Source organism: Manis javanica, chromosome 13, assembly GCF_040802235.1.
Source record: "Manis javanica isolate MJ-LG chromosome 13, MJ_LKY, whole genome shotgun sequence".
Classification (NCBI taxonomy): domain Eukaryota; kingdom Metazoa; phylum Chordata; class Mammalia; order Pholidota; family Manidae; genus Manis; species Manis javanica.
In genome coordinates, this window is record NC_133168.1 from 69,523,117 (window position 1) to 69,549,175 (window position 26,059).

Consider the following 26,059-nt stretch of genomic DNA (forward strand, 5'->3'; position numbering starts at 1 on the left):
GTCACCTGCCAGCCCAAAGATGTGACCTGGGTTGCTGAGGAGCACCCCAGCCTCCTTGGATGACGAGCATTCTGAATATCCTGTACTTTCCTAACGTCCCCCCTTTTCGCTCTGCAGAGACCTCCTTGCTAAAGGAACAAGATTTCCAATGGCAGGGACTTTCTTTTCAACTCTAAACCCCAAAGTACAATGTCTGGCACATTATAGTCAAGTAATGTTGATTCAATTAATCATATTTTCCAATATTAAAGACTAGAATGCAAAAACTTCATTCTTTTTCTCTCTCTTTCACGTGCCACCCCTCAGGCACTTAGGAAAAACAATAGCTCCAATCTGATACCCCAAAGGCATCAAGCAAAGATTCCCATATTAGTCTCATTTAGTGGGTTATTTTATCAGCTTCAGTTAGCCCTATGCCTAAGAATTCCAAAGTTCAAGACAGCCATTCCTTCATCCAGTAAATTAGGTACTAATTGGGGCAATTTGAGCCTGAACTGTTTCTTAATAGCAGCCTGATGATGAAACTCATGAAGTCTGCCCTGAGGTTGGTTAAGAACCTTGTTTTACCACCTCTGAATCAAGCCTTAATCAGTAATAATAGAAAGACCATTATAGCTCAGGTCACAACATCTCAGCTACTTTTTTCTCACTTGGTTTTGAAGACAGGACTGAGCCAAGATTCTGTAGGTGAGGCCAGGGCCCAACCACAGCATATGAGCCTCCAACCAGACTGTAACTTGCTAGGGAAGCAGGCCTTTGGCAAGCACGGGTACCATGTCTCATTCACAAAGGCTGCTCCCGAAGTACCCCCTGCAACCACAGAAGCAGAGTTCTGCTAAGCACTTTTTCCCCATCATCTACATTTTCAGTTATGATTATGTCCACTGACCTGGCCCAGACAGAGGCTCAGTGTCCCCAGACCTCCTCGACACTGAACGCCATAAATGAGCAGACACACAGGAACTCATCAAAATGAATCACGGTAGAGGCCAGATAAGAGACTCTCGCAGAGTGGATATCAAAGCACTGGAAACACAGGTAACAGGGTAGGTGCTGGAAATATTTTTAAATACCTATCTGCAGTAAGGTTCCCATTATAAATTGTTTTATTCTCAAGATACTACCAGCAACTAGGTCAGCACAGTTTAAGTCAGAAGTGTTACTGAACAATCATCTAAAACCTAAGAAGTTATTCAGAGTTCCATTTCTATAGGTCCAGAAATTCGCTGTATTGTAAATTGAAACACTTACATAATTATGATTTCCTCTACACTGTAAATTCCTAGAAGCCAGGGTCAGTGTCAGTAACTTCTTACTCACTGATGCATTTCACAGTGCTTAGCACATAGTAGGCGCTCCATAAATATTTGTTGAAAAAAATGAAGGAAAGATGGAAACAATTGGTGGCTTAAAGAATCACTTAGATCTCTTATCTTACAGTTCTGGAGGTCAGAAGTCCAAAGGGTTGGCAGAGCTGTGTTCCTAACAGAAGCACCAAGAGAGAACCATTTTCTTGCCCTTTTCAGCTTCTAGAAGCTGCCCCAATTCTTTGGCCCTGTGGCCCACATCACTTCAACCCCTGATTCTGTTACCACGTCACCTTCTCTTACCCTGAACTTCCTATTTCCCTCTTAAAAGGACCCTTGTGATTGCACTAGGCCCAGCAGGATAACCCAAAATAATCGCCCAATCTCAAAATGTTTAACTTAATCACATCTGCAAAATCCCTTTATCATGTAAAATAACATATTCACAGGTTCCAGGGATGAGGACATGGAACCTCTGAGGGACTATTATTCAGCCTACCAGCAGTCTCTGTGGGGGTGGACTTTTTTCCCCTCACTTCATTCTAGTAGTTTGTAATACACACTGTCGGTACATTCCACAAGCAGCTAGATCTCATCCAGAATGCGAGATACGATCATGTCGTCCAAATCCTCAGCTCGGGTAAGGACAACAACGGAATCAAAGCAGGGCGACCTTAGATTTTCTCCATATCTCTATCTACCCTCACAAGTAAATCACCGCATTTTATCACCTTAACCACCTAATAATTCTCAGATCTCTGCCCTTCCTCCAGGCCTCCCTGCCCCCTCCCTCCCCCTCAGGCTCCCTCCTCAGGAGAGCTGCAATACCTTTCCAGCCAGCCTCCTCCCTTCTAAATGGACCTCTGCAAGCCGCCCTCCATAATTCTGGGTGATCTGAGCATGCAATCAATCCCTCCCAAGGAGCTACACGTATGTCTCAAAAAAAATCTTTGCTGAGCTATTTATTGAACAGAACTGGTGATAATAGATATTGATTTGAAAAAAAAAAGTATTCAAAAAACAGATTGCAGAATCTAGGATCTGCTCCTTCCTTATGGTAAAGGGTTATTTTGATTGGATATCACCTGTTTCTACTATAGGTTTCAGTTTTCTAAGGAAGCCATGTGTAATTCACATGAGTAGATGTCAGATACTTAAAACATTAGATTTTAAGACTGAGAAGATAGATCACAGGAGTTTGTAATTGACTCCACAGCCTGGACTGAACTGCTCCCTGCCACCCAGTGGCACATGTTGTCGCCAGGAAATGCAAGCACACGACACACCAGCCTCTTCCACGCATTCTTTCCATCACAGCCCTAGATGCGAAAGGAAGGCCATGAAATGTATCTCAGACGTTCGTTGGCCTGGTGAGGAGCTGAGATTTAGAACAGCAATTTACAGGATTTTTATATCACAATAGGAAAAATGAGGTGAAAATGCTTGTGAGCTTCACCATACACAGTTATTTTTTCTTTCTCCATTCCATATTCAACTTGGCAAAACACAATAATAACCTGGCTTACTTGCCATTACAGGAAATAATCTGGAAGGTTATTTTCAAGGTAACTCAAGCTTATGTCTTAAGAATTAAAACTCACTTTCACAACTCAGCCATCTACAATGGGCTTGTGTAGATGCCTCACTGCAATAGAAAAAAAAAGATGTGCCTGTTTCTCCTGGTGTAGCTGTGGAAGGACAGTAGCTGCCAGGAGGACTTCATCACATTGTAAATTCACCTGTTTGTCAAGGGTCAGGCCCAGCATCGCTAACCCAGAAACTCCCATTTCTGTCCCTGTCTTGGGGTTTTCTATCCTAACCAAGTCACATACAAAAACCTGAAAGCAGATGTACATGTTCCTTTGAGATAAGAAACACAACACGTAACATACTGACAGTAACCTGACTAATCTATTCCATACCAGTTGATATCAAGGGCAGGAGGAAAAAGAAGGGGAGACAGAGAGGCCCCCTAACAGAGAGAAGCAGAGCACTAGGTCGGTTAATACAAAACAGAGAATGTAAGCTGTATAACTTATGTTTTATAAAATAGGTTTATATATTCATATTCTTGTTGTCCAAGTACATGATTAATTATTGCATATGTTCAATGAATTTTTAAGGAAGGCAAATTCTCCCTTATAGATAACTGATATCTATTAATTCAACTTTCAAATTATGTCACCATTCTTAACTAAATCCTTATTTACTTTGATCTGTGAAAGACTGAGGGAGGTATGTTAACTTGTGTGACATTTGGATATCTGTTGGCTTCTCCATGTATGTCCAGTAGAAGTTGTTTTATATGTTTTAAGTACATGTAGTTGGGCTTATTTAGGCTTTTGACTACTATCTTGATAGTCAAAATTAATTAATATTAATCCTTTTCAATTGTACCTTTTATCTAAAATGACATTGTCTTATCTATGCTTTTGCCTTGAAATTTATCTTATCTGAAATTAATACTGCCACTTCTTGTTTTGTCTGCATGACTAATCTTTGCCCATCCTTTCTTTATAACAATTCCAAGTAATCTCATTCTTGATTTTTGTTGTTGGCACTATGTAGTTTGGTATTTCATAGAAACATACTTTAAGACTTTGTATCTGCTGGTGTTTGTTAATGGAAATGTTTTATGATTTGCAGAGTCCAGCATGGTAGCCACCAGCCTCTGTGAATACTGAAATGAGACTAGTGCCACTAAGGACCTGACAGAGACCGTGTGTTACTAACAGATGGGGAAATGCAGGCAAAGACTGAGCATCCTGAGTAAACACACAAAATCACTGGGAGAGCCAAAGCCAGTAGCCAGGTCTTCTGGAATCTGCTCCCGTGTTCTGAATATATGAGCTGAGATTTACAGTAATTAATTAACAAAGCAGCAATAAAGAATTAAGAAATAAGGTCTGCATTTGATGTGTGGATTTCTGACCATTTCTTTTCTGTTTTTCATTGCTTATGTCCATCAGCATCAAATATAAATTAAAGTCTTTGGAGCTAAAGTATTTCTAATCATGCCAAGTATAAATAAATTGCATTAATTGTATTCCCATTTATAATACTAATGTGCCAATTGTTTCTTAAGATATACTTAGGGGTCCTGTTTGGAAAACTTTAAATGATTTGTATTCCATATTCTAATTCCTAATTCCGATTCTTATTCTGTATTCTAATTGAATACTTACTCTGACTTCTAAAAGTGTGGGATGGAAAATGTGATTCTTGAAAAAAGTAGTAATAGAATAACCTCTCTAAGCTACTTGGAAGTATCTGATATAAAGAGCTGCTAATACACACCTTGTAAAATACTAATGGGCAGGGTGTCAGTCATAACATGGTACATTTTCCCTTTCCCACAGGCACTAGCCATTATCTTTTGCCTTTCGCCTTTCTCTTGTTTGAGCCTATTTAGAGATTTTTAAATATTTATAATAATATTGTAGCATATTTGGATTATAATTCTTGGTAAGATGCCAGGTCTCAATTTTGTTTGAAACCTAGCTAGTAACTCCGGAAATTTCTAGAAATTTCAGGAAATTTCTGAATCCCAAAATATTCACCTCTGACCTCTCAATGATTACCCTGTTACTGCCTCACATATGTCCTAGATGGGTTGCCAAGCAACCAGGAAATCCACAAAACTGCAAAAATTGAAATGAGCTACAATGTGGCTGAGTCTTTGTTTTTTTTTTCGACATGACATTTCTGATTTAAATTTTTTGCAGACCCTAGTAAAGTAGAGAATCTGTTTACATGTTGATAATAATTAGGAACAAAATGAAAATCAGAACCAAAACTGTCAGATTTAGTACCCCTGCTGCATCAGCTGAAGAGCAGAGGAGCAGGAGAAACACATACGCCAGAGAACCGAGAGGCAGCAAGGACCACATGCCTCAGCAAGTTGAGCAAAAAAATACCCAGGACTTAAAGCCCTACAACTCTCAGGTTAATGTCAGCAATTTCTGAGAACTCTTTCTCAGAAAGTTCTTCATTTTATGATCAATGTCCTTTCTAGGGGGACAATCTAACCATTTCCTACAGAGTTGATTAGTTCTCTAAAAGTTATGCATTTCAAGGAGAAAAAAATACCAGAGTATCATCCTGAAGGCTCGCTGCTCTCTGCCTTTCATGACCCCCAGGCTACTCTGCTCTGACTTCCTTCCAGAGGGCAAGGAGGGAGGGAGAAGGAACCAGATACAGGGATAAACTCGCAGAGCACACCCCAAGCATCACTAACAAGCAAGCGGCCAACCTCTGTTCCCACCAAAGAGTGTGTGAGCTCTCCAGATCTGTGTGGCCAACAGCAGGGTGGTCCAAGCATCTGCCTCTGGAATCTGCGCATCCTGCTCCTGACAGGAGTTTACAGAGAGACCCTCACAGGCGCTGCGAGAAGGAAAACAAAGGCTGAAGGCTCTGGCTCTGTTTGAAAGAATGAGTCCAAACTAAGATTATAACTGAAAGGCCATGACCTACAGCAAAGCATGCTTAGGGATAAATTAACATAAATTTGAATGTGGAATTCAAGAGCACAGCTGTTACGTTTCACCTCAGTTTTTGAAATTAAGAACACAGGAAGAAAAAAGCTATTGGGATAACTTTTGACCCAGAGAAAGAGAAAGCTTTGCAGGGAGAAGCTGTGTCAGTAATGATAGCTTTTTGCAAATAAGCTTAAAAATCTGTTAGGATGATAATATGTAGGTGGTTTTATTGTGTGACTGTTATAATCAAAAATTAAGAAATTAAACTCATTGAGATATTGTTTCTTATAGAGAGGTAACTTTGCCATATCCATTATGCATGAATTTCAGTTACTACAGTTTAGTTAAATGGCATGAGTTATGCAATAATATGGTGCAAATTGCAGTTACCACAGTATATTAATTGTGAGAAATTTCATAAATCACAAACTTTGCTGCTAGCTTTTCAGTGCCCTAATCACTATGTAAAGAGCAGACGTACATCATGATCGGTGACCAGTCACTTCTTCCATAGTCTACCAGCAATCGGTCACTGTACATCTGCTGTTCGGTCCATAGCCAGCAAAGTAAGTGCAAAAATGGACAATCAAAGCATAAAATTAAAGTACAGCAAAGAAACAAAAAGTAGCAAGGCTGGAAGTAAATTTCCAATCAAATGTAAATGGAGTCACAGGAGAGGCAGCTGACCTTGGGAATATGGATACTGCCTCTGTCCTGAAACTCCAGATGTGCTGCCAGAGGATCACTGAAGGTAAAGTTAACCATATAGTGAGGAATGTAGTTGTGACCCAAAACCTGGTGTCCCACAGGAAGTGATGTGGGCAAAAAAACTAAAATCACGTTGAAGAACTCTGAGAGACATTCCTCATTAGAGCACAAAGGATACAGTATTGGATGCTGACTCCAACTTAGAAAGGAGTATGACAATCCTCCAGGACATAGAAAAGACAGGAAGAACACAAGCCTTGCATAAACTCTCCTTGATAAGTTCTTTTAAAAGAGACATAACAATTTGACCCACATTGCTTCTAACATTTTTAATTACATGGTACAGATCTGTTTCACTATTTTTTTCATTTCCCTATACATTTATAACTGACAGAAAGACAGCATTTGATGTTTTGACAAAAAAGTTTTAAGGTTCTCAGAAGAACTGTAACTTTGCCCACTCACTATTAACATTACTTTGCAAAGTGTCAGCTTGTATTGTCATATTTAAGGTCCTGCATTACTGTGGAAACCCAGGACTATCTACTCTATTTGAAATGGGGACATGAATTCCAGGGTTTTGACCTCTTTGCTCAAAGCACTGAAATGTATGCTTTTGATGAAAATTCCCAAGGCAACGTCACCTCCTGCCTACCTGTCATGTGTCCCCTAGAAGAAAAAAAAATGAATGAATGGTCTTAGTATTATTGCCCCTTTGGCCAGATTAACATCCATACTATTAAACTGGAAATGAATGCCTCTTTTTTAGGAATTGTCAGTATTACTTCACATATAAAGAAAACTTCCAGTAACTACGTCAAAACTATTTCATGGTGATTATCTGCAATTCAAAGACAGATTTCTAAAACTTTGGGTGTCCTCAATAGCAAGAGAAATATACTCACACTGTAGCTGCCATTTTCATGCCAGTTTTAGCCTCCAAAACAAGACACATGCAGGAATTTCTCTCCCCATGCACTGTTAGACTCACATGTCACATTTTGCACATATTATCTGTCCATGCTATTCACTGGAGAGCCTTACTCTCTCACGGCCCAGATATTCCCAGAGTTACTGCCCTTCTTGGAATGTAGTCCCCACCACCAAGCTCTGGTTGCCTGACTCAAAGGACTGTCTACCTTTACATCCTTAGTCCCTGCCACAGTGCCTATCAAATAGTGTGTGCCCTGGAAAATGTTCTGAATGAATGAGTGAATGAATCTTCAGGTCTCACCTCCAACAACATCTCTTCTGAGAAGCCTTTCCTCCACCACCGAATGGACCACGGACCAGGCACTCTCCCCTCTGCACTTGGACCTCTGTATCTTTGTTCTGATTAATGCCTAGTTATCTCTCAAAAGTAAATTGAAGTCATTGCCGTTCTTTAAAAAAGAATTTTCTCCTCAGTCAATACCTCAGATAAAATTCAAACCTAGTTGATGTTCTTCATTTATTCATTCCTTCTCTCAACAAGGATTTATGGATCCATCGGGTATGTTATGGACAAATTGTGGCCCTATTCTCAAAGAACTATCTGCAGGGACTAGCTGAGAGATACACAGACAGATAAGTATGGCATAATTCAGGAAGTGTGATGACAAGGAGGAGCACAGTGTGTTTTGATAGCAGAGGGGTGGGGCACCTAATCCATCGTGAGAATGTGTGGAAAGGAAAGGTTTTCCCCAAGAAGGCAATTAATTGCCTGCTGTCTTAAGGAGGAGCAAAATTCTGCCCACCAAAGAAAGGTGAAGAGGAAAGGGGTCAGGCATACTTTGTTTTCATATATTTAATGTTTCAGGAGACTTAATTTATCAGGAGATGACACTCTAGTGGTAAAGAGAGAACGTCATCCCTCCTGCAGCTTTACAGCCCTACATTCTGCTCATGCGCAGGTGTTTCTTTAACCATTGTTGAAAATCATGTTGAGCCATGTCGAATGTCATCACATTTTGATGGACGTTACTATTATTTCTACTATCATTATCTATTATAAATAAGGCTGCAGTGAATGTCATGGTGCATATGTGCTTCATTTTGTATTTTTACCAGTTGTAACTTTGGGATAAATTCTCAGACGTGTGGTTGCTGGATCAAAGGGTAAATGCAGGTATAATTATGCTAAATACTGCCAATTTGTCCTCTATTGGAGTAGTTTCATTTTGCATTCTCATTAGCAAGGTATGAGACTGAAAGGCAATTTACAGAAATCTATTTTCAAAGTGATGTAAAAATTCTGGTCTCAGAACTACATAATCTAGCAGCATTCATGAGAAAGAACAGAGTTAAAAATGCAAAGAACTAGGAAGTCAGAGCTGTAGAGGCTGACTCACAAAATCAGAACATTTCTTTTAATGGACAAGAAGGTGCAGATGAATAAACAAGGCTTCTGACTAGCCTTGGTCAGGCAACAGAACAAAACAGGCAACCTCTCCTGAGAACTGTGGAGAAATGAGAACCTATCTATCAAGCAAAGGGTACTGGAAAGAGTTCATAGGACATTCCCCAGTGTTACCCACTCAAGCTCCCTCTGTTCCCCACCTCCGGTTTCCATTCAAATCCATCTCATTCCTACAAACTTTTTCTTTCCCAGCAGTTTTCCAGATCTTTACTCTCAGTTAGGGAGCCCTATCATATACCCACTCCTGCCCCTCCCCAGACCCTGGGGTCTATTTTCCCCGAAGGGAGGTAGTCAGGACAGCAGGTTGCTTTAGAGCTCAGCAGTTTGAGCCAGGTAACTCAAATCCTACACCTGATCTCACCTGCCTGAGCCCCTAAATATGTTGTCTGGGTTCTTTTTTTGTGGGGACAGGTAAGGAAGGCAGATTATGTTGCTTTATTTATTTATTTTTATGGCTGAAATAAAAGTGCTACACATATGTATGTAAGTACAAACACACTCCATGCCTCACCGAAGAACTAGAACAGTGCAATGCCCTTGGAGCTCCCTGTGTGTTCCTGCTGGATCCCATCTCCTTCCCTTCCCCTGAGCCTCTTGCCAAGAGGATGTGTGTTTGCATCTGCTGAGTTAGCAGACTGCTTGGGAACCTCTTGGCTCCTTTGAGTCCTAATAGGTGAGACTTTGTGTTGGGAGGCCAAGGTTGAGGCCACACATCCCGGGCTGATGGAGGAATTGCCCTCGGGAAGATTTCCTGTCCATCTCCGACTTCTTCTCGACTCACCGTTGGAGGCCTCGTACATTCTTACAAATCCAGCACTGCCTTATGAAGTCTCTTCACTGTCATTTAGTTGTAATATAACAGAAGGGTCCTTTTTAGGACCTACTAGCCCAAATCGCTGTGAGTGGAAGTCTGTGGTTTCATAATTCTTGCCTTCCTCTGGTCTTGCAATAACATCTCCTGTCCTTGCTATATTCTAAGGAAAGATTACAACAAATCCTACTTCAAGCACTATTACCCCTTATGAGTTTTATTATCTATGACAATTTCAAATAATTGGTAGTGCTTAACCTGAAGTTCTGTCTTGAAGAAGTTGAAATTTTTTTCTAAACTATTCTGGAATGTATGCTCAATTTCTATCATGAGTAGGCAGGTGATGAGCGACAGCCTAATAAGAATTTAGCCTTGATAGCCTGAGGTCCAACTTCTGCATTTTTCAGAAAAATGTATATTGCTTGGTATTTTATTCTTTAAGGATTAGTCCTTGATAACCTAGATCTACCTCCTGAGCCCTAGTCACTAATAAGGTTGGAGGAATTTGAAAAACAAACATCTTCTCTCCCTCTCCCATTCCTTATCTCACCCTTCATTCATTCATGCTCTGCTGTAACTCATGCAGTGTTAACAATCAGTCTCCCCAGACCCAAGCTCTTTGTATCACCTTGATTTCCTAAACCCTGGCAAAAATTATGTAGTGAAGAAACTCATTATTATCTGAGTTTTTGCCTCATCCTATTCTGATCATTTTTAATGGCTAATCTGATTACTGGTTAACAATCACCGCTTATTAGTTATTGCTGTATTAGAAATCTCCTAAAATTTAACAGTTCAAAAAAGCCATAAAAATTTATTTTCTCAATCAGGTTCTATTAGTCAGAAATTAGGGGATGGTCAGCTTGTGGCTACGGACCTCATATGAAGGTACTGCCAGGATAATGGCTGGGCTTCGGTCATTTGAAGACCTGACTGGGTGGGGGATCTGCTTCCAAGGTGCTCCCTTACATGGCTAGCAAGCCACTGCTGAGTGATGTAGCAAACCTCCATTTCTCCATAGGACTGCTTGAGTGTCCTCATGACATGGCAGCTGGCTTCCCCTAGCTTGAGTGGTCCAGGAGAGAGCAACGTGGAAGCCTCAACATCTTCTACAACCTACCTCAGAGACATACGTTGTCATTTCTACAAGATCACCACTGGACTCCCAGTGATTACACAGGGAGGTGAACATCACTGGAGGTCTTCCTGTAGGCTGCCTACTATGCCTGGCAAACATTTTTTCCTTTGAAAGGGGTATAAAACCAAAGATCCCCCAAACCTGAAGCTTGATAGTTTGTGAACTACTTCAATGTGTGAGTAAAGAGTAGATAGTAAGCTTTTATGTCTCCTGTGCCAAAGATTTCACATTTTTGCAAGAAATCCCATAGCTATGAGGCCTGCCACCTTTCGTATATTTTGAAAGTCTAAAATTGAAATTGCAGGTAAGGAGCAGCAGAATGCACAGAAACAATGGCATTGTGGCAGAAAAGTTGTTATTCAGATTCAAAGGTTCCTAAGTATTCCTCCTGAGAGTCTTTTGGGTTAGTTATTTTCCATGAAGTAATAAGCTCCACTCAATGAAAAATTTTCTTGGCCCTCAACTTCTGACAGTAACTGTCCTCATAAAATAATGGCAGACTACAGACTACGATTTGTTTTACTTTGCTTTGCTTTTTGGAATGCTTGATATGATAGCACCCACAGAGTTTCTGGAATTTCCTTATAATCTTCTAAGGAGGTAGAAAGCCATAAGTCTAATTATAAAACAATGTTAGCCTTGTCACCGCTAGGTTAGTGAGCCAGAAATCTGGCAAAGTTCAACAAGCAGTGGTTTAAAAATATTTGTATAAATCTTTGTTTAGTTGCCAAACCCCTGAAGAACTAGTGGATTTTTCCACAAGGTGCATCATTGCCAAGTGATATTTTCTAAGCCCTCTCCTCCTCCTGAATAATCAAATTCAAGAGACGTTTATTAAAGAAACTGCCACCAGAATGTGCCAGATATTCTGGACTTCCAGGAGATGTTCAAAAAAGCTAAGATCTTCTCAGAGAGCTAACAGACCTCTAGTCGTTGTAGGAAACCTCTTAGGCCTAGGGATGTGTCCTCAGGATATCCCCTTCCCTCGATAAACTTGCAATAAGAGGTAAAATCCAGTGATACAGGAATTTAGCTAGAAGGTCTCTTCCTTACTGTTGCCCTTCTACCTCGACTGAGTCCCTACTTTTCTGGAAACAGCATACCTTTGGTAGACAAGCATCTGGCCCTAGGAATGTTTCTCCCTCCAAATCTTATGTGTTAGGAGCCTCATTCTGTCCAAATCTTCCCCACGTCCAACCAACACTGTAAGCCTGCTCAGGCATTGCTCTCACATTTTAGGTCCTTCATCCTGCCAGTATTGCAATTTTATGACATAACAGCGACCGCAGCAGATCTCAGCCCTTGGGGATCAGGCATAAGGGGTGTATCCAGGGCCCCACCGCCACCTTTAGAGTAGGAACAACTATCCTGGTGACAGAGAACTTCCTGGAGAAAGGAGAGTAGGAATGACAGAAGAAATAGCTTTTCAAATGATCTTCAAGCAGATAGGTATCCTAGAAACTTTCTTCTTTTCTTGGGGAAGAAAAAAATACTTATATGCCATCAAACTAAAGACTCCCCCAATTTTCTTTACCTGTTTCCATGGGTCAACTTCCCTTCTCCTTCTCTTACTGGTCCCTCCAATCACTCAGAATTCTCAGACAAGGACAAGGCACAGCGCAAAAGCAGCCAGGTTTATACAGCACTTACTCCACTCCATCTTGAAATATCTAAAGTTCCTAAACAAATTTCTTTTTCATTGATATATAACTGATGCATAACATTATGTTAGTTTGACGCATACAACATAATGATTCAATATTTGTATGTATTGTGGAGTGATCACCACACTACGTCTAGTTAACATCCATCACCACACATAGTTAACAACAATTTTTTTCTCATGATGAGACTTTTAAGAGCTGCTCTCTCAGCAACTTTCAGATACACAATATGGTATTAGTAATTATAGTCACTGGGCTTGCATGACACCTCCAGGACTTACTTATTTTATAACTAGAAATTGTACCTTTTGACCCCCTTCACCAATTTTGCCCAACCCGCCCACCTCTGGCAAACACCATTCAGTTCTCAGCATCAATGAACTTGACTTTATGTGTGGGTTTGTTTTCATATTCCACATATAAGTGAGATCATATGGGATTGCTAGAGACATTTTTCTACATTATGGATTAACAACCCTAAAACAGTCCATTTAAAAGCAATTTTAAAGCACTACGGCTTACACAAAGACAAAGACTCATACAAAATTATTAGCATTCCTTTGCATTATTAGCATTCCTTTGCCCCTCCTCCCTGACAAGGAGTCAGGTTTCTTATATCACCCTTCTATCTGTCAGTCCCTAAGATCAAAATAACAACAGACATTCCCCAAACTCCAAAGATAGGTTTCCCCTGTGGAGCTTTTCACTTTTGAATGGGATTCAGTTATCAAAACCTATAGTGTCAAAGGAAAAAGAGAAAAAGGCTCCAAATAAATATGGCAATTATCAAAACAGGGAGAGCAAGGTACTTTATTCCATTTGTGTTTCTTTTCTTAGCATACACCAAAGTATACTCAAAATGGATTAAAGACCTAAATGTAAGACAAGAAACAATAAAACTCTTAGGAGAGAACTTAGGCAAACATCTCTTGAATACAACCATGGGCAATTTTTTTCTGGACTGATCTCCTCGGGCAAAGGAAACAAAATAAAAAATGAACAATAAGTTTAATAAAGTAGAAATATTACAAACAAAATTACCCTGATCACAACAAAATAATACATTAATGACAATGTCATAAAAAAGCCCACATTGAAATTTTTTGTGAAATTTGAAATAAAAACGAAACAAATTTTTTAAATGATAAAACTGCTACATATCAGAATCATTGTGTGATATATATATATATATACACACACATACACACACACATACATACACATTAGAGGGAAATCTACATCCTGCATTTCTCAGCAACAGAATGAAACTGGATTACTGTATAATTCCATACACAAAAGTAAATTTGAAATGGATTAAAGACCTAAATGGTAGACATGAAACCATAAAACTCTTAGAAGAAAACATATGCAAAAATCTTTTGAACTTAAGTACGAGCGATATTTTACTGGACACATCTCCTTGGGCAAGGGAAACAAAATAAAAAATGAACAAGTGGGACTACATCAAACTAAAAAGCTACTGTACAGCAAAGGACACCATCAGCAGAAAAAACAGCAACCTACAGGATGGGAGAATGTATTCGTAAATGATTTATCTGACAAGGGGTTAACATCCAATGTACATAAAGAACTCATATGAGTCAACAACAAAAAACAAACAACCCAATTAAAACATGGGCAGAGGACCTGAATAGACATTTCTCCAAAGAAGCAATACAGATGGTCACAGGCACATGAAAACATGCTCCACGTCACAAATCATCAGGGAAATGCAAATCAAAACCAGTGAGATATCACCTCATGCCAGTCAAAATGACCACTATCCAAAAGACAAGAAATAACCAGTGTTGGCAAGGATGTGGAAAAAAGGGAACCCTCCTGCACTGTTGGTGGGAATGTAAATTGGTACAGCCACTATAGAAAGCAGTATGGAGGTTCCTCAAAATACTAAAAATAGAAATACCATGCAACCCAGTAATTCTACTTCTAGGAATTTACCTAAAGAAAATAAAATCCCTAATTCAAAAAGATATATGCATCCCTATGTTTATTGCTGCATTATTTATAATAGCCAAGATATGGAAGCAACCTAAGTGCCAAAAATAGATGAATGGATAAAGAAGATGTGGTGCATATACATGATGGAATATCACTCAGCCATGAAAAAGGAAATAAATCCTGCTATTTGTGACAACATGGATGGACCTGGAAGATATTACGTTAAATGAAACAAGCCAGGCAGAGAAAGACAAATACCATATGATTTCACTTACTTGTGGAATATAAAAACAAAACAAAACATAATGAACAAAAGAGCAGTAGACTCAGAGACACAGAGAAGTGACTGGTGGTTACCATGGGGGAAGGAGGGACTGCGGAGTGGGTAGCGTAAGGGATAAAGGGGCACAAAAATTCTCAATCATAATACAACTCGGTCACAGAGATGGTGTACAGCGTCATACAGCTGATGATTCTGTAATATCTGAACATATAGTAACTACACTAGTTGGGGTGAGGATTTAATAAAGTGGGTAACTGTGAACCATCATGTTGTATTCTTGAATCCAATATAAGATTGTATATCGATGATACTTCAATTTAAAAAAAAAAAGAATTATTATAGATGTGTTTCCTGCTGTAGTAGTTGCCCTGGGAGGGTGCTTCAGATCTACTCCTCACTCCCCACAAAGATGCCTGCTTTGGGCTACATGAAGTTGCCCTCCATGGACACCCTGCCAACAGGGCTCTTCCGCCCTCTGGCTTCTGGTTGGGTCGATCAATGGAGCAGGACTGACGAAAGGAGAGAAAGGTCACTACATGTATTCCCTCTCCCTCCCTTCCTCCCTCCCTTTCTCCCTTCTTCCCTCCTCCACATGGCAGTGATCTTCTACCAAAGACCTCTTCATGGGCATCCCCTCCCCTCTCCAAGTGGATTTTCCTAGGGTGCCAGGGACCTCTCCATCCCCTAACCTCAGTCCTCCTTGCTAATCCTGAGATGCTTCACCATCCCTTGTGAAGTCTGCATCTGCTGACACTTTTGTAAATAACCTGTTTATGAGTCTGTCATCCTTGTCCCCTTTTGAAAGTGATGTTTCCTGCAATGACCAGGACCGTACTGTGCGTGACTGACTTTTTTAGCCTTCCTACCAATGCATCAAACATTTCACTCTTTTCCACATGAAAAGTGAATTACAAAGGAAAAGAACAAGCCAACCACAGGGGACATGACTTTATACAATTAATAAAATAATTGAGGCATTGTTGCAAAGATAATTAGAGAAAGATGTTTTCTGTGTACATTATTTAATTGAGGCAATGAGAAAGGAATGTTAAGAAAAGCAGGAATGTTTGTCAAGTTAAGGATACATGATAGCTGCATGCTGTAGCCATGTGCATAATTCACAAGGGATATGAACATGCATATGCAACAGTTCTTTTGAGGAAATGCAAGAAACTGGCAAACCTTGGAAATTAGAAACACATATTTAATTGTTTAATTAGGCCTTATTTAAAGATAAAATTCTCTATCAATGTATTGTACATTATTTTTATTTTAACATCTGAAATAATGGCTTATGATTAAAACTGGTCATCGGAGATATAACAGTTGCATTTTAATGGGAGATTTGATTTTTTTCTCTCCCCCAGATAGGTGTAAATTAGTTTTTCAGAATAGTTAAGTTCTTAGATGTAAGGAAGACTAAGGGATTCACAGAACTGAAAAGTTCTGCATTTCAACTGCTAATCTCTTTTGTACAGAAAAATTCAGGAACACAGAATTGATCATAATTAAATCTTTGGTTCTTTGTACTTCATCATCATCATCATCATCATTATTGGTTAGCTATGCTTGTCCTTCTCTTACTTTTTTAATTTCATTTTAAAAATGATAAAATGAATACCCCATACCCACTACCCTAACGTAGAACTAGAATACTACTGATGCTACACGAATCTCGTGTGCTTCCGCCCGGCCCCTCAGCACGACCCGGGTCTCAGATGCCTCAGCCCCTGCCCAGGCCTGACCCACGCACCTGACCCACTTTGTTCCCATCTCAGGCTGATCAGGGCAGGGTATCACCTTGACTGGCAACCACACAGCCAGGCCAATACCTGCACATCCAGTTTCCCAGCCCTTCCTGCCCTTTACGGACTCAGATGGAAGGCCACACAGCACGGCACGGACTCAGGCATCTTGAGCAGCCTCCAGAGAACAGTGACACACCCTCAAAGTACAGGGACTTTGACTTCCCATGGGCAAAACTGATCAATGGGAGACAGGAAATGAGGGCCCTGAAAGACAAATTCTCTCTTCATCCTCCCTACTTCCAGCTTCCCAGAGAAACCCCACTGAGCAGGACACAACTGCCCGGGACCCACTGTCCCTTCATGGCCCATCGTGAAGCAGTAGCCGATACAGCTGTGCACACTTTGTGTGTTAGCCTGCTCAGGCTGCGTAACAAAGTACCACGCACTGGGGGGCTTACACAGGGAAATTTATTTCTCACAGTTCTGGAGTGCAGAAGTCTGAGCTCAAGGCATCTGCAGGGTGGGTATTGTCTGATGCCTCTCGACCTGGCATGTAGATAGATGGCTGCTTCTCCCCGTGCCTTTACTGGGTACCCCTTCTGGGCACACACATGTCTGTGCCCAAATTTCCTCTTATAAGGACACCAGTCATATTGGATCAGGGCCCATTCTAAAGACCTCATTACTTCTTTAAAGACCTTATCTCCAAATACGGCACTGTTCTGAGGTATGGGGATTAGGACTTTGACATATGAATCTGGGGGATACAATTCAGCCTGTATCACTTTGTGTCATTTCACTTCTTCTTTTTGTCCACTCTCTTGTCTTAGTTTTTACCTACCAAGTAAAGCATCAAGACATTTATCTCTGACTTCAGCAAAAAACAGGCTAATACACCGATCCATTGCATTACACCCACCTGTCGGTTCCTTCCTGGCTACCCCACAGGAGGTCACCAGCGTCCTGAACTTGGTGTTTATTCTTCCCTTTCTTTTCACTCTTCACTTCTATGTTGTGTCTAAAGAATATTTTCTTGAAATTTGCCTGTTTTAGAATGTTACTTAGAGTGTTACACTACATGAATTTTGGAGCTTTTTCCACTCGACATTATGTTAATGAAATTCATCTCTTTGCTGTGAACAGCTATAATTCATTCATTTGCACTTGCTGTAAATTATTGCATTGTAAGAATAAACACAATGTAAACATGATTTTGTTGATGGACATTAAGTTGTGTTATGCAAACAAAGGCAGATGGCCAACCAGCACAAACAGGGCTCCTGGGAACACTCAGAATAAGCAGGAGTTCAGGTCCCCTGTTGTCAATGTCATCTAGGGCAGTAGACAGACATCTGACAGAGCCCTACCCAGATTCTAGGAAAAGTCCCTCAACCTTGCAGGGTTTTGAAGCTGCACCATTAAGGGAACACCAGGCCCTCCCTGGCATCTAACGGGTTGTCTTTGCAGCTGAGTGGCACTGCCAACTAGCAGCAGGATTTCCCTCATTTGCATCCATGGCAGGGAACTAGACCATCCCTCCCCTGGTAACACCCAGGAAATCAGGACCTAAGCCTTGCATTTGCTGAAATTTTATTGCCCTAAGTAATGGTCACAGCCGATTTCCATGGAGCTCTGCAAGATCCCAGCTCCTTTTCTGGGACAGCTTGTAAGGGATCAGTCGTTGACATTGTAGCATTTACCTCTCAGGTAGTTATCATTTTATTCTCCAGAATATATACCCAGGAATGAAATTGCTAGTCACACAGTATATAAATATTTAACTTCACACCAGCAATGCTTACAAGGTCCCACTGATCCTCATAGGACATCGTCCACGTATTTTCTAGTTACTTCTTTTTTACAACCATTTAGGTATAGAGTACTATCTCACTGTGGTTCCAATTTTGATTTCCCTGATGACATTAATAAGTATCTTTTCATGTACACATAAACCATTTGCATTCCCTTTTGTAAAATTCTCTTTTGCTCATTTTCAGACTGATCTGTCTTTCTCTAACCAATTGTTAAGAATTATAACTAATGTATGCTAAACCTTATGATTTGTTATCTTCTCTCAATTTGTACAACTTTCCTTATAGAGTCTTTTGATGTTCTTACAGTTGAATTTAAATCTTCTCTTTTATAGTTGGCCCTTTTATTGTCTTGTATAAGACATCGTGTCATAAAAACATAAAAATTCAAAATGATACATGGACCAAAGAGCAAATAATAATGGAAATTAAAAATTGGTTGGAATTGAATGCTAATTAAAAACTACATAACAAACCTGGTAAAATACAGCACAAGTAATGTTTCAAGGGAAATTTACAGTCTTAAATGTCAATATTAGAAAAGAAAAATTATATTATGAGCTACCTATCCAACTTAGGAAACAGGGCAGAGTCCATCAGTCCTGACCAACTCCCCTTTCCCCATATCCTTTTCAGTTAATGTGCCATGACTGTCATTCATGGGCCAAGTTAACTGTGCAGTCTCACTGTCCCAAGTCCCACATGCAGCCAAGCAGATGGAGAAGGCTGGGGTGAGCTTGGAGCCCCAGCTGCAGAAACCATGAGACAGGAGCGGCCTGGGTCTCTGAGTCCCCAGCTGGAGGAGGACCACCCTGGAGTGCTGTCCAGTGTGGAACACACAGTGCGCTTGGCATGAGGAGTACGTAAACTCTCGGTGTGTCACGTCACAGACATATCGGGGTTGCAGTATGCGCCGGATATAAGAAGTTTGAAAACAAGCAGAAGGACAGGATAAACCCCAAGGAAATAGAAGGAGAAAATAAAAGAGCAGAAGCCAATGCAATGGAAAACAAGCAGCAGAAAGGCTCAACAAAGGCACAGCCATTCTTCCCTGAACTAAGAAGAGCCATCAGATGACCGCCCAGCTCTATTCTTAGTCTCCTTGCCAAAGTTTTTATCTCCCCACGCTGTTCAAAAGAACACATTGAAAGCCTACGTATGTGGAGCTGCATGGGCCGGATTATTTGTTGTTTATTCTTCCAACTGTCAAATAAATGCACTGTATTTTCTCCCATCACAGGAATCACAGGGTGGAAGATGAGCATAGAGAGCGAATCTGGGCAACAGGGGTGAGGGTGGTTTGAGCTGCACCAGGAAAACCTAAAGGCCAAAGAGCAGCATATGAGGCCAAAGTCAGAGAATAAAAGTGAAAAGGGCAGGAGGCAGGCAGGCACCCAGAGCAGGGGAGAAGGACTTCTGGGGCACTCAGGACGAGTGTTGCCCCTACAAGAAGGAAAGACAGAAGCAAAGTATTATCATAGGGGAGCACCAGGTATTTCCCATCGCCCATTTCCCATATACTAAGTCTAGTCCACATTTTCAGATAATTCTACAAGAGTGCTTTTGAAAAGAGTCCCCAGATATATTCACTGGGGAAAAGCAACCCCCCAAAAGCCCAGCAATCTTCATCATCATTAACTGCAATTCACAGAGGGGTTTCTGTATTGAATTAGCTGATAATTCTTCCTTTTAATCTGTTTGTTGTTGAATTGCATCATAGTTGAATGTCTCCTGCTTTTTGTCTTTTTGGAATATAGTTTCCTGAAGGAGAATTTCTGCTTGTTCTCATACATCAATAAAATAGAATCGCACAGGTGAGCCCAGGGCGGCAATGAGCAAAGGGCAACATTATTTTAAGACTCGATGTTCATGTCTCAGATGATATCAGCAGTGCTGTTTGTTGTTTCTAAAACACAGCAACAACGTTCTCAGTAGCTCCATCACTCACACCCTCAAGGTGAAGGTTCTTAGAAATATTTCATTGCTAGTCAACAGCCTTAGTATTTACACACTTCGGTTTTCTCAGGTCCAAGTTACTCTCCTTCCAACAAACTTCATATAAAATACATACATCTTGCCTAAGTTTATAGAAACATTCCTTTGCCCCTATTCCCCACTATTAATTTTTCTATGCCTAATTTGAAACTGCCCATGTGAGTCTTAAATGAGCCCTCTGTAGATTTCTAAGAGTGGAGTGCTTACATTCTCAGCAGTTACTGTAATCCTGTAACCAAAGAAGCTGTTGTTGATGGCCAAGGTTTATTCTTCCTATAAATATGGGTGAGTTCTGACACCTGGTACAATGTTTTCTCAGAATGAGAGCCAATGTAATGAAATTCAGTATGTAGTAGCCTGCAAAAAAAGTAATATAAAATCATTACTTCACAGAAAATTTTAATATCTTTCTCTCATATTTTTCAGACTGCAGAGTCATTAATTTTGCCATCTAGTTACTTCAATAACATTTGCTCTACTACCTACCATGTGAGATAGACAGACCCTGCTTTAGAAAGGTTCAGAGTTCAAGCTGGAGGTCCAAACATCAAACTAACAGGATGAGTCACTGCCATAGAAAACCAGGAGAGACCAAGTAATTCTGTCCTGAGGAAGACCTAGGAGAGTACCAGAGGGTGACCCTGGGACTGGATCTGGAGGAGGAATCCATCCTCATGATTTAAGAACCCAGAACTAAGTATCAAGTAAGGAGTATAAGGGAGAGCATTAACTAAAATTAACTAATTAATACACAAACCAAATCTCACACTCTGGCATTTATATTTTATGCTGTCTAAAGAGTATAATTCAATTAACATCATTGAATACCCTTGTGGATAAAATGAGAGTTCCTGTAGCCAGGATTCTCACCTGGCCCTGGTTGACTGGCTCACTGCACACCTGTGGGCAATACATGGCTGTTGACTCTATAAAAAGAGCTCCACCCAGTGCTCTGGGTGTGACACAGTGGCAGGGCTGCAAGGCTGCAGGAGAGCAGAGCAGAGGCTGGAGTGGTGGCAGCGCCGAGGACAGAGACTGGGACAGCTGTGTGGGCAGAGGGGCCCAGAGGCAGAGACTGGCTTGCTGCACGCAGACTCGCTCTGAGTGAATGAGATTCTAGTGACTGACCTGCCACCTGGAAATAAAGTTGGGTATAACCCTTTCACCCCAAGAACGTTCTGCGGTCATTTTCTTTGGTCACATTGAATCCATAGGGAACTTGCCCGGGGCCGAAACCCATTGGCAAGAAAAACCCCTAAGGGGATTTCAGTGGCATTCCTTCAATGAAGAGAAATCTGGAAAACGCAATACTTCCAAGTAAAATCCAGTATTTGAAACATGATGAGCTTATATGTTCTCCCCTTTAGTTAAATGCCCTAAGAGAAGAAGAGAAGCAAACCTTGAAAGGACCTGGTTTAATTCTTTTCTTCTCCAAAAATCGAGTTCTAGTTTGTTCCTTCGTTTCAATTGCTCATCTGGTCTGAATGCCCATGGCCAACCCTTGTCTATCCTTGACGTTTCCATGAGCACAAATAATATAAAATGCCAGTTTAGTCAGTCCACCATGATTATCTTCCTCTTTCCCAGGAATTAGACAGATTATGTCCTAGGAAATGAACAGATGAGTAAGTTCAAACTTGAGGGTCATTAGGTGTTCAAGCTAATGGGGTGACAGATCCTGGAAGACAAACAATTATGTAACAAAATGCAACTGTGAACCAGGACACAAGCAGAACTGAGCTTTGCTATAAAGAGAAAGGAGAGAAAGATATATATCTGTCCTTTGGGAATTTGCAGTCTGCTACGCTGAATTGTACGGACTGCTTATTATGCCAATTTTTATTTGATTGTGGCTGAATCTCCACACATTTGTATGGCCCCCCCTAGCAGAGGAGGGAGGCAGACACAGCGGCTCACATCGACAGGGGCTGGGAAATTCACCGTAAGAAGTGAAGCCAAAGTCCCACCTCAGTCCACAACTCTCGGGCAATCAGAAATGGACTCTAGTCACGAAAAGTCCTACGTGTCCCTTCACAACTATGTGTCCGTATTAGCTAAGCAACTGTTGGTCTGCATGCACATAGTCCAGATCATACACTGCACGTGCCCAGATGATTGAAAGGTAGGCACAACTCAGCAGACCAAGGGACAGCCAACCCTCTCAACTGTCTGCCAGGTCCCTCTGTCCCTCCCTTTCTCCTTCCCTGTTTCTTCCAAGACCTACCAAACAGATTGTTGGATTTGTATATTTGGAATGTATAATATATATTATATAATAAGACAAGGACAGTCCTATTCAGCTTCTACAAAGGTAACACAATCTATCAATTTTATATTTATTTAAGAGTTCCTTTCGTGAGCATTTTCAAAATAGGTTCCATTCTACATGATTCCTTTTTCTGTAGCCATATGAAACACAAAAACAAATTTGGGGTACCATTGACAGCTGGGAATGGGAGGGTAAAGCAATCTGCCAGTAGGAGATGGAAATGTGCAGATTTTCTTTGTTTTTATCTAAGATTTTGTTGATGGAAAATGGGGAGATTGAAGAAAGAAGATATTCTGATGATAATAACTCAAGCCAATGTAGAGTAAAACTATTTTTCTGAATGTGCCCAATCATAGATTTTTATCTTTTCTTGAGCCAAAACTTCTAAGTAACTGAGATTTCTACTGATAGAAAGCAGATTTGCTGGCCACAGACTAGGGAGCAGCCTTCTGACACTGTGACGATGGCATTGTTTTGCTGATTATGAACAAAAGAATGAGCAATTCTCTGTTGACTGGCTCTGAAAGCCTAGTTCACTGGAGGGTAAGATGGTGTAAACACGACTACTAGAGTTTTCCAGAAAGAGTCAACATCCATTAAGCGTCATGTGTTAGACTATACAAAAGGCCTTACACACATAATCTCCCTTAATCCCCACAAACCTATGCAGGAGATGTTGTTATTATCCTCATTTCAAAGATAACCAGGAAGCAGAGAGATAAGTAACTTTCTTCAAGTCACAGAGCTCATAGCGGTACAGCTGGATTATCTGACTTCAAAGACTGATCGCCCCCCCCCCCCGCCCACCCCCATTGCCGCTAACTACTTGATCCCAATTTCCAACCATCAGAGACTTCTAAATTAGTGCTAATTCCTGAAATCTCTCCACTGTCATCCTGGTCCAGTCTCAGCTGGGATGACAGAGGGGCATGTACCAGTAAGAAAACAACCTGACACCCACAAAATTAAAAGCCAATTTCTGACTTCAGAGACAATCTTACTTTATATTAAACTTCATTTTTAAGGTGCCTTCATGTTTCTTTTAAAATAATCAAAATGGTCAGACCAAAGATATGTCAAAATGGTGAAGGAATATCTTAAACCCCAGTCCTCACATTAACAATACAGGTAAATGGTAGATCCCTTGTAATAGGTCCTGGCAGTAGAAGAACAGAGAAAGAATAGTTTTATTTGTCCTGATATTTGCCCTCCTTGCAATCATTCCTTCACAAACATTTGAATACTCCAGGCAAAGGGAGAGAAAAGAGGCTATCTTTCTCCCAAGATTTCAGGAGTGATGCGTCCCTCCTTTTTAAAATACCTTTGAGGTTTATTGCTTAATTTTCTCTACAACTTCAGTTTCACAACATTTCAGAGAAACCTGATGATTAGTACAGAAGAAAAGCATGTGTAATATTTGGCTGCTAGCACGACACAAATGTTAGACTGTGGAGTGTCTTCTCACGCAGTGACTCGAGAGGTCAGCGGGATCTAAGAGAAAACGTAGGATGAAAACCCCCCTTGTTTAGTGGTAGCCTCATGTTTTAATCCCTGAGGTCTGCTGTAAACTGGCAGCATATGAACAGTCGTTCAACTCAGAAGATGAGCTTCATAAGCAGGGCCACAGCATTTTGGAACATACCCCGAGATTATCAGGTCACAACCAGAATCTTGTCCTTACTAACCCAACACCACAGGCATTTCTATTTGGTGCCCCAGAGGTTCTGAAAGAGTGTGTGACCGCCTCCTGGCTAAGTGACATTTTGTTGATTATAGACAAAATCTTCTCTTTTCTCTTTCCAAATCAGTAAACCATAAGTCATTATTGTAGAAGGACTTTTGCTGTAGGAAAAAATTCGCTTCTATACACATACACAGGGTTTAGGGCAGACCTCACTTCCCTAAAACTAGAAAAACATAGCCCTCTAGGAAATCTGAACTTGATTCTTTTATCCTTTACTTATGTTAAGTCTCACATTAGTCAAATCTTTGTCAAATCAACTTACTTCTAGCAATAGTTCTGGCCAAAAATAAAAATTCCCAAGGCAAAATTTAGCAGTTGAGAAATTTTCAGAAAATTATAAGGTAAATTTTATAATATGAAGATTAATATTTTGTCCAATCCAATATCCTATAGGCTATAAGACCTATTTTTAAAGTCCCTTTAGGTATCCCCAAATACGTCTATGGACCTCAGCTTGATTCATCATACAAGGCCTTCCACATAATTGAAGAAACAACAGAAAGTTCAAATTTGTGTATTCTTTAAGCCAGTTTTTAATCAATAGATTTTTAAATACTCACCTTCCAGATGATTAACATGAATGTATAAAAAAAAATATGCAAGCAGAGTAATTCCAAAAATGAATAAAGTCAAATGTCATTGGCCAAGTCAGAAAGTGGCCATACCAGAAGCAGTTTATTTCATTTCGAGATGTCCACCTGCCAAGTAATCTCCAGGGAAGTAGCTTGGAGTAGTCTCATCCCAAAGAAATTGTGTAGTAATTCATTTACAAGGGTGGGAGCACAAATGTGAGCCACCTGTCTATAGGGATCAGTCACATATACATGGAAACATCCAAATTAGGCCTTTGCGATTATGCCTGTAGTGGCCACAAAGCAACACGATGGGGTTTATTCTTCACTGAGAATATTCAAATGTCAAAGAGATTAACTTACTTGAGCTCCTTAGGGGATGAAAAGTTATATGTAAGTACCTCTTAGGGCTTTCTGAGGACTAACAAACTGAACTTGGGAATATTCATCATCTTTGGGCCAGAGGAGGCAAGAACTGTTTGGCTTTTAGAGGGGAAAAACAAAACTGAAAACAACCTTCATAAAACTGATTCTAAAACTTGAGGTTTGGTGGGGAGAGAACTGAGGACAGAGAAGAAGGGAGAGAACAAACACATGACAGGTAGACAGAAACGCTACTTAATGATGATACAGGGTTTCCTTCAAATTCTTTGTTTGCCAAAGGATGGTACCCCCAATGGAGGCAGCTGGGAAATGTGAGGCACCGCCAGGAAGAGAGGCCACAAGCAGCATTCAACAGGTGAAGCCTGGATGCCATACAAGCCCTGGGGGCTAGACGCCCCCACTACAGAGAACCCCCCTCCCCCCAGCAGCACGACTTTCAATTGCCCACCACATATTCATGTCGATGGAACCCAGTTTAGAATTATGAGTCTATAATCTAATTTATATCTATGCACACAGGAAAGTTTTAGCCCAGTTTTAATACATGTTGGAATTTTCACAAATGCAATTAGAACCCTCTATACACTGAAGGAAACCAGGAGAGCAAAGCTGTTATGAGCAAAGGATGCAGAGCTCACCTGCTTCAGTGTAACTCCAGCTCTTCCGTTGCAAGCTGCAAACCCCTGCATGACTCCCTTGTGTAGAAAATGGGAGTAAGGGTGGCACCCACTTCGTCAAGTTGTTGGTGTTTAGAGCAATGCCAAGCACACAGGAAGCACTATATTTGTAG

General features: G+C 40.6%; 1 long non-coding RNA gene across 1 annotated transcript; it reads right to left on the reverse strand.

The window, feature by feature from the left end:
* Nucleotides 1-13,296: 13,296 nt before the first annotated feature.
* LOC140845509 (uncharacterized) lies at nucleotides 13,297-23,354 on the reverse strand. The gene is made up of 2 exons (XR_012124327.1): nucleotides 20,508-23,354; nucleotides 13,297-19,748 (listed from the first exon to the last, which is right to left on the reverse strand). It is a non-coding gene; the product is annotated as an uncharacterized lncRNA (long non-coding RNA).
* Between the last annotated feature and the right edge of the window lie 2,705 nt (nucleotides 23,355-26,059).